General features: G+C 39.9%; 1 non-coding gene across 1 annotated transcript; it reads left to right on the top strand.

The window, feature by feature from the left end:
• The first annotated feature begins 8,119 nt into the window (after positions 1-8,119).
• On the top strand, positions 8,120-8,228 carry LOC136511711 (small nucleolar RNA R71). Its single transcript, XR_010772809.1, has one exon. It is a non-coding gene; the product is annotated as a small nucleolar RNA R71 (small nucleolar RNA).
• The last annotated feature ends 384 nt before the right edge of the window (positions 8,229-8,612 follow it).

Here is an 8,612-nt window from a genome sequence, read left to right as displayed (position 1 = left end):
AAAGGGATGTATGAAATGGTTAAGAATGATGTAAGCTTTGTTCTCTCATTTGTGGTCCTGATGGCAAAAATGTGGATTTTTGGGTTCTCCCCTGGGGTGTGCCTGACGGAACCGAGTAATTTAGTGTTCTCCCTTGAGTGCTTAGTGTCTAATGGAAGACAAGCACTCCTGTGAGGCATTAGATTAGGCGGTTCTGCCACACAAGCCTAGTTAGAACTGGATGTTTTAGCATGCTTTCATCTCTGCTTAGTTCTTGCTTTTCTCTCCAACCTTGTTATTTCCTAAAAGTTATGCTCACTTTGATCTCTGTTCTGTTATGAAAACCTTGTCTCTATTCTAAATCATCGCTCTTCATCTAAATAGATGGGTCATAATGAGGAGACCAACGACATCAGAGGTTAGGAGGACCAAGCTATGTTGCCCTTGACTGCATTCAACAAGGAAAAGCTTGTAGCTATGCAACAACAAGTACTTGAAGGAACGACTCAACATGGGAGTTCTCAACAGTGCTTGCCACAAGGTCAAACCAACATACCAAAGGGACCAATGAAGAGACAAGTGGTAGAAGCTTGGAAGAAAATGAAGTCCAATGAAGATGCTGGTAGTAAGACACTTGGTAGTGAGGACCAATGTCAATGTTGCAAGCATTATGGTTTTCCCTATCTTCAAAACAAGTCTAAGAAGAGGGAAGTCAAGGTGAACCCGAGTTGTGAAGCTAATGTGGATAAGAAGAGGAAGACGGTCTCACCAAAGCTAGAATTGGGAAGTAATCAACATTCGAGTTCTACTACATTGTTACATCCAACTTCAATCACTAGTCAGATAAACTCAGACTCTAAGGAGTCAGAAGTATCTCAAGTTAAGATTACTCCACTCTTTCCACATGAGGTATGCATAGATGGGTGGATGATCACCTATAAGGAGTTTCAACCCCAAAGGATCAAGCGAGCTAGAAAGCGGTCCAGTCTAACAAAGATGAACCTTCAAAGTCGGCAAGCTAACAACACACCAAGCAACAATTCGGTGGAGTATGGCATCACTAAATATCCAGCTAAGAGAAAGTGTTATCATTGCCAATAGGAAGGACATTATGTTAAATTTTGCCCACAAAAGAGTCAATAATTGTACCATAGAAGTGGCCAGAGTCAGATCGCTACAAGGTTGCTACTAGAAAATGTCAGTGATACCCAACCCAAAAGAAGCATTTGATGAGAATGGCGAATGAAGAAGGCATGCCGGATTACTCAAGATCAACGAAGTGGAAGATGTGGTTCCCTCACTATCATTCAAGAGATGCTACCCTGGAAGCCCTCGCAGCCACACCTTAGTTAAGGAATAGGAGTTTGTGCCCTTTATGTAATAAAAATTATAGTATCGCAAGTTGAGTCAATGATTGAGTTGTGCACCTTTATTGCTTTGTTGAATTGTCATTATGCTTATGATTGTTTTGCATCTTTGTAATGACTGGAATGACCTTGTTGGGTGTTCCCACAATTTGATTTATCTTATAGGCCTAAGGCATAAGGATTAATGAAATAAATAGTTGGGTTATGGTTTTCTTCTGTTTTCCCTATCCTGCCTTTCAGAGCAGCCTGCCCTCTTTGGCTTATATCTCTGATTTTGGATGATCAAAAATCATGAGAAAATTCTGGACAATAATAGACTTCGATATATTTCTGTGACCATAAGAACCGCCCTCATATCTATTTTAGTTACGGAGTTATGAAAATCACAAGACGATGCAACCACGCTGTCTAAAATCTGGAGTAGTTTCTGTTGTGCACTATTTTCGACTACCGGAACTGTAGAATTTTAAAAAGTGTTATATAAGGAAGTTGTGTATAATTTCATAAGCTTTCCAACGGAGTAAAATACAATTTCATTGGATTAACAGATCCTGAGTTATATCTGTTTTACTCCACTGCTGTTTTTCATCACGTGAGGAATTTTAGATTTCTTGTTCTTGCCCCTACACGAGAGTATCATTGGGATGTCAGAACGTCTTGGTACTAGTTGGCTCATCTGGAACAAGGTGCAAGCTACTAGTTGGCTCATCTGGAACAAGGTGCAAGCTACCCTTTTTGTGTCCCCTAGTTGATCTTTTCTTAAGGGTGTAGCTAAGTTGAAGGATTTGTAAGATGAAGTTTCTTACATTCTAGCGCTTCGTTTGGAAGTATTAGTTATCTCTGGGGTTTGGTCTTCTCTTGTCTCTATTGCCATCAATCCTATCTTGTTATCTCTTGAAGCTACAATTAAGGATGTTATGAACGACTAAGTTCTAATTCATACATGTTGAAAACAGATGGTTGCTACCAGGAGAAGTGCTTCGCATGATGACCGAAGGAATCCTGCTAATTCTAATCCACCACCACCTAATTCCCCATCTATAGAGCAAGCTTTGATGACACAGACTCAGTTATTATAGACTATTGCTCAAAGTGTGTTGAACAACCCGCATCAAGTGCCACCAATTGACAAGCATGGTGAATTTATGAAGGGACACCCACCGACATTCTCTCATACAAGCAAACCACTAGAAGCTGATGACTGGCTTAGAGCTATGGAGCGACAATTGGACATAGCTCAGTGTGACGACCATGAAAAGGTGATTTATGCTTCTGGTCAACTACAAGGAACTGCCCAAGATTGGTGGGAGTCATTTGAGTATGGGCGTCCCAACAATACTCCTACTATCACCTGACAGGAATTCAAGGAGAATTTTAGGTCCTACCATATCCCGTTAGGTGAGGTAGAACTTAAGCTAGAAGAGTTCCTCAACTTGAAGCAAGGATCTATGTAAGTGTGTGAGTATAGTAACCGGATCACTCAATTGCCATGCTATGCTCCAAAAGAGATGGATAGTGATGCTAAGAAGCAAAAATTCTTTTTGAAAGGACTAAATGATGATTTGCAACTACAGCTGATGACCGTGGTGTATGCCGACTATCAAACATTGGTGGACAGAGCAATTGTAATAGAGGACAAGTGTCAAGAGATGGAAGAGAAGAAGAGACAGCGTGACCTTCAATGCCAGTTAAGAAATACTCGTCTCCGTTTCACTACACAACCAGAATATCAATCACGCCCTATGAATCTGCTTGGAAGTAATGATCAAGATCAGTATCATCAACCTAATGATGAAGTGCAGCATTTTAGTTCTCAAGAGCTATGTCTGTTATCTCCCACTATCACCTTGATAATGACAAATACTTCTACTAGTAAGGAAGGTTATGATTGTGGTGAGATTGAACCCTATGAGAATGATTGTCTTGAGAAGTTTGCTGAGAGTAATCAAAGCCAAAATCAACAGCAGTAGGAGCCAAAATAGAATGTCCATAAGGAGCAGGTGCAAGGCAATAAGTTAAAGCGAAACTACATTCAAGGCAGGTTGAACAATGTCGATCTAATTACCACTCATGGAGCCAAGGAGGTCATTTATGGTTTGATTACAGTAAGCTCAGACACTGCTATGGTGTTGTTTGACCCTAGTGCGTCACATTCATTCATCTCTAGGGAATATGTGGAAGAACATAAGATAACTATGCTTTCGATGAGGAAACCCCTAATAGTTAACTCTCTAGGAGGAGAAAAGAAGGCAAACCGCATATGCCCAAAAGTTAGTCTTAACATAAAAGGGAAGAACTTTGAGGCAAACCTTATAGTTTTGGAGTTAATGGACATTGATGTTATCCTTGGAAAGGGATGGGCATCTACTTGTAAAGGAGTGATTAAGTATGCTCAACATTTGGTGCTACTAACAAGGTCTATTGATATTACCTTTATTTGTAGCTATATGTGAGATTTGATTTTCGGGTCTCACATATTGTGTGTATCTGGTTTTGTCCTTAAAACTGGGTGCTACACCCAACTAGAGAATAGGGTGCACTCATAGGCAGAGCATCATATAAGCACCATGCTTACACGAGACATGGCTACTTAGCCTAACCGGTAAACTAGCAAGCTAAGCACTCTATGAACCCACACACAAAAGTATTGATAACCTTTGACTACGCAAGATATATATTCAAAGTAAACATAGCCATGTAGATAAGAATATGATAAATTGATAATAAGTCTTACAAGATGTAGAAGTGAAGATATAGGGCTTTGCCGAGCCTCCAAGACTAGATCCAAAACTTGAGCATGAGCCCAACTCGACCCTCACTCCTGAGCTACTAATCTACTACATTGGAGAGCCCTATATCTAATCCTCCTAGTGTGTCTTGATCTGAATGAGATATATGAATTAGGGTTTTCAAGATGGCTCTAGGGAGGGGGTAGGGGCTGCTATATATAGGCCAAGGTAGAGTAGGGGGCAAGGAATCGAGGTGGAGTAGGGGGCAAGGAATCGCCACATCATCGATCCATGTCAACTCTCTCGACCACTATTCGATAAACCGACCTAAAACCACCTTAAAATCAAAGGAGTAGATCATAGGAAGGAGTACGAAGCGGCAGAGAGCGAGCGGGCTCCATGGCACGCTGGCCAGCCCACTTTTGTGGCAGTTTGGCCCAAGCTACAGCATGGTGTCTTCTGGATCCTTCTAGAGTTGTCTTTCGTAGTTTTCGCGGGTTGAATCACTTGTTGTCATCGGTTTGGTTGTTTGGAGTGTATGACAGTGGTCCTAGGAGCTATTTTCTAGATAAATCCTCCTACATACAAATATTTACCAAAGCTCATGGAATTCATTAGTTTAAACCCCTATACCTATGTTTGGTGATGGAATTAAGTACATATGCTGGATATGTTGACGGTTTATAATTGGTGTTAATGATCATCAACACATGACAAACCTTTCATAAGGGTCAACAAAGCTTGACTAAACTCAATGCAAAGCAAGCAGCATATATGTGGAAGTTTTCCTAATCTAAATATCATGTATGGCTTTGGTAGGAATTCAAGCTTTGTCATACAGGAGCTCATCATGTAGGATTTTCATGTTTTTTTTTTCAAAAGATAAATCTCCAGAATTTTAGTGTCACATGGAAAAAGATAAACAACAACTTAGACCTTCTCATATCATATCCATCAATTATCTAGACTTATATCAAGCATATGCTACCCATAGTTTCAAGTTCAAAGTAAATTCTTATATCAACACAGTCGTACCAAAACTCAGGAGAATTCAAGGCTGAAAACTTGGTACTTGAAAGAAATTATGATAGAATAACTATTCATCCTTTCCATGTTAAGAGATTATCCTTCAGATTCCTTTTATCTATTCAGCTCTTAAAAATAGAAAACTAGACACATGCTTTTTATTTGGTTTTATTTTCAATTTTAAGATCACACATTACTATTACATAGCTAATACAAATATAAATTTTTATTTTTCTTTTAGTTTGTTATGTATCTTTTTATGACTTAGAAATAATAAAATAAAAGGGATAGAAATACTTAGCTAGATACATGGGGATTCCTTTCCCCCAAGCTGGATGTTGGCACGGTCGAATGTTGAAGTTGAGTGATCCTTTTTAGAGCAGATTTGCCAGCAGATGTCCCTCTCGTCCTGGGATAGAATGAGATGAAGACAACCGGGTGAATTTGCTCTTGATCTTGGTGCATCATCCTGCAAAATACCAACAAAAATACCAAAACTCATGGAACAGATTAGGATAAAAGGGTTAGCGATCAGTCGTCCGAAGATTAGTTATTCTTGAGGCTTAGAAATATTTTTGTATCGACAGAATTTTAGCAGGATGTTTTTCTAATATCTTTTTGGATTTTCCATTTTTATATGCATGCAAGAATTATGTATGTGTGGTATTTTTATTTTTATGCCACCACGGTGAATCTTCCTATGGGCTTTTACACACCGTAAAATTACTCACGTGGGGCTTAAGATTTTATGATGCAATGATGTAATGCAGTCTTGAAACTTTTTATCTTTCTTTTCTAAATGCAATGCTAATGCAGAAAAGTAAATATGCTAAAGTGAAAAGTGATTCATGCAATGCTAGGAAGTAAATATGGATAACTACCGATGTTACCTTCTGGTGGGGGTTTGGATTTTTAAGTCCTCCGGACAGGACTTTTCTCCTATCTTGTTCATTCCTTGGGTGCATCAGTTGGTCCTGGGGATGGAGACCTTGATGGTTGCACCTCTTGTGATAGTGACTTAGATGTTGCCACCTTTTCCTTCCATACCTGCTTGGTCTATGGACTTGACTTTGGCGGAGTGGGTTCATCTTTCACAACTTCTTTAGGTTCTTCATCTTCCTCCCATTCATTCTTTGGGAGTTGATTCTTTTGGTTTCGAGATGATCGATGTCTCCTCCCGGAGTAGGACTTCTTCGACTATTCATAAGTGGTATAACTATTGAAATAACAGCATACCTTCTCTCCAGGGAATTGGAAGTGGACTTGTTTAGATCCGACGTAGATGATCGTGTTAGTGGTGTTGAGGAATGGTCTTCCCAATATGATAGGTGTATCATCTTCTTCTTCACCCATGTCTAGAACCATGAAGTTAGTAGGGGCAAATTGATCGTATATTCTTACCATGACATCTTTTGCTATTCCCTCTAGAAATTAGATTGATTGGTCCATCATCTTCAATTGCATGTATGTAGGGAACAAAGGTTCATCACCAAATAAATATTCATACGTTACCTTGGACATTATATTGACACCTGATCCAATGTTGCAGATGGTCTTGTGGAATATTCTTTATCCAATGGTACAATCATTGGTGGGTACACCTAGATCATCCTTCTTAGCAAGGAATGGTGAAGTGAGGAGGTGGTCGTACTCTAATCGGATTGTGTTGATCATGTTGACTGATTCTTCTTGTGGTTGCCTAGCTTTGTTCTCCCTCCTTCTCCTATTATTCTTCTTCTTGGTCACTATTGTTTCTTTGGACAGGTATGGCATTTGTGGATGTCTAGGAGATTGTAGGATATGATTCTTGAAAGAAAACTTCTTCTTTTTATCCTTGATTGTGAAACAGATCTTGGCACTATCCACATAGATGATGGCTTTTGCGGTGCTTAGGAAAGGTCAGCCTAAGATAATGGGTGCCCTTACATCTCCACCTGTTTCCAAAAAAAGGTCTATGGGAACATATGATTGTCCCACTTGAATAATGGCATCTTCAAGAACTCCTTTAGGGTAGCAGAGTGACTGATCTACAAGCTACAAACACATATTTGTGTACAACAAAGTATCTCCATTAATTTTATCATAGATTACCTTAGATATGATGTTGACACTTGCTCTGAAGTCACAGATAACTTCTTGGAATATGTGTGGTCCAATGGTGATGGGGATGACAGGTCTCCCTAGATCGTCTTCTTTTCCAGCAAGGTATAGTTTGTCCACCTTCCCATCGATGGCTCCGTGTAGTAGTAAACTGCATTGTGAATATTGACAAGATTTATAGTTTCTAGATCTTTCGGTGGCCCCAAAATCTTGCCTTTGTTGAATGGAAGAACAGCAGCTATCAGCTAAGCTATTTGTGACTCTACCATTTTATTAAAGCTATGCTGGTTCTTAATGGCAGTAGCAAAGCTATCCATTTTGTTATTTATGTTCTCTAGAATTTTATCATTGGTAGCTACCTTTCTAGATAATCCCTCCATAAGTTTGGACTGGCCAACAATTAATTCTCTCAAGGGTGGTTGATAGAAATTATTAAAATTATTACCTTGATAGTTACCTTGGTAATTACCTTGGTAGTTTGGCCTATGTTGCTGATTTCATCCTTGATTCTATTGAGGATGAGAGTAGTTATTGTTGACAAAGTTCACATCCTCATGGGTCTCAGGGCAGTTGCTCCCTAAATGCCCAATGTTTCCACACTCTTCACATGTCATGCAGGAATCATGAATGTGCATGACTTCTTTCCTCTCATTGGCTTGATCTTCTAGCTTCTTCATCCGCAAGTCCATCTTGGCAGACAACATGTCTACCTCCTTGAGTTGATGCATACCTCCGCCTCTCTTGCAAGTTTGAAGACGTTCTTCATTCCAACCTTGGTTGGAGGCCATCTTCTCCACAAGAGCTATTGTAGCTGGTATGGTGAGTGACAGGAATGTACCTCTAGTAGCAACATCCATAGTCTCATGGGTACTATTGGTCAACCCATGGTAGAAAGTCTACATGAGTAACCAATTCTCCATCCCATGATGGGGACATTCTGATATGTAATCTTGAAAGCATTCCCATGCCTTAGGGATAGATTCATCATGTTGCTATTGAAAGCTTGAGATTCTCGCAAGCAGAGCATTGGTCTTGCATGTGGGAAAGAACTTTGCTAGGAAGGCAGTGGAGCAGTTATCCTATGTAGTGTTTCCATCTTTGTTGGTGTAGAACCATTGCTTTGCCTTCCCCAAGAGTGAGAATGGGGAGAGGCAAAGTAGTATGGCATCTTGGGTTACTCCTTTGATGATGAAAGTGCTACAGATCTCCAGGAAGTGTTGGAGACGTGCACTCGCATCTTCATGTGCCTTTCCATAAAATTGGCTTGCTTGCACCATGTTGATAAGGGCTAGCTTGAGCTCGAATCCATTATCTCCAACATTGACTGTTAGTCTAGTATGGATGTTGGTTGTAGTTGGAGCAGAGAATTCACGGAGAGTCTTGTTAGCCATGGATTCAAATTCTGGTGTTA

Source organism: Miscanthus floridulus, chromosome 1, assembly GCF_019320115.1.
Source record: "Miscanthus floridulus cultivar M001 chromosome 1, ASM1932011v1, whole genome shotgun sequence".
Classification (NCBI taxonomy): domain Eukaryota; kingdom Viridiplantae; phylum Streptophyta; class Magnoliopsida; order Poales; family Poaceae; genus Miscanthus; species Miscanthus floridulus.
Note: the sequence above shows the minus strand (reverse complement) of the source record. Positions and strands in the feature narration are given on the sequence as shown.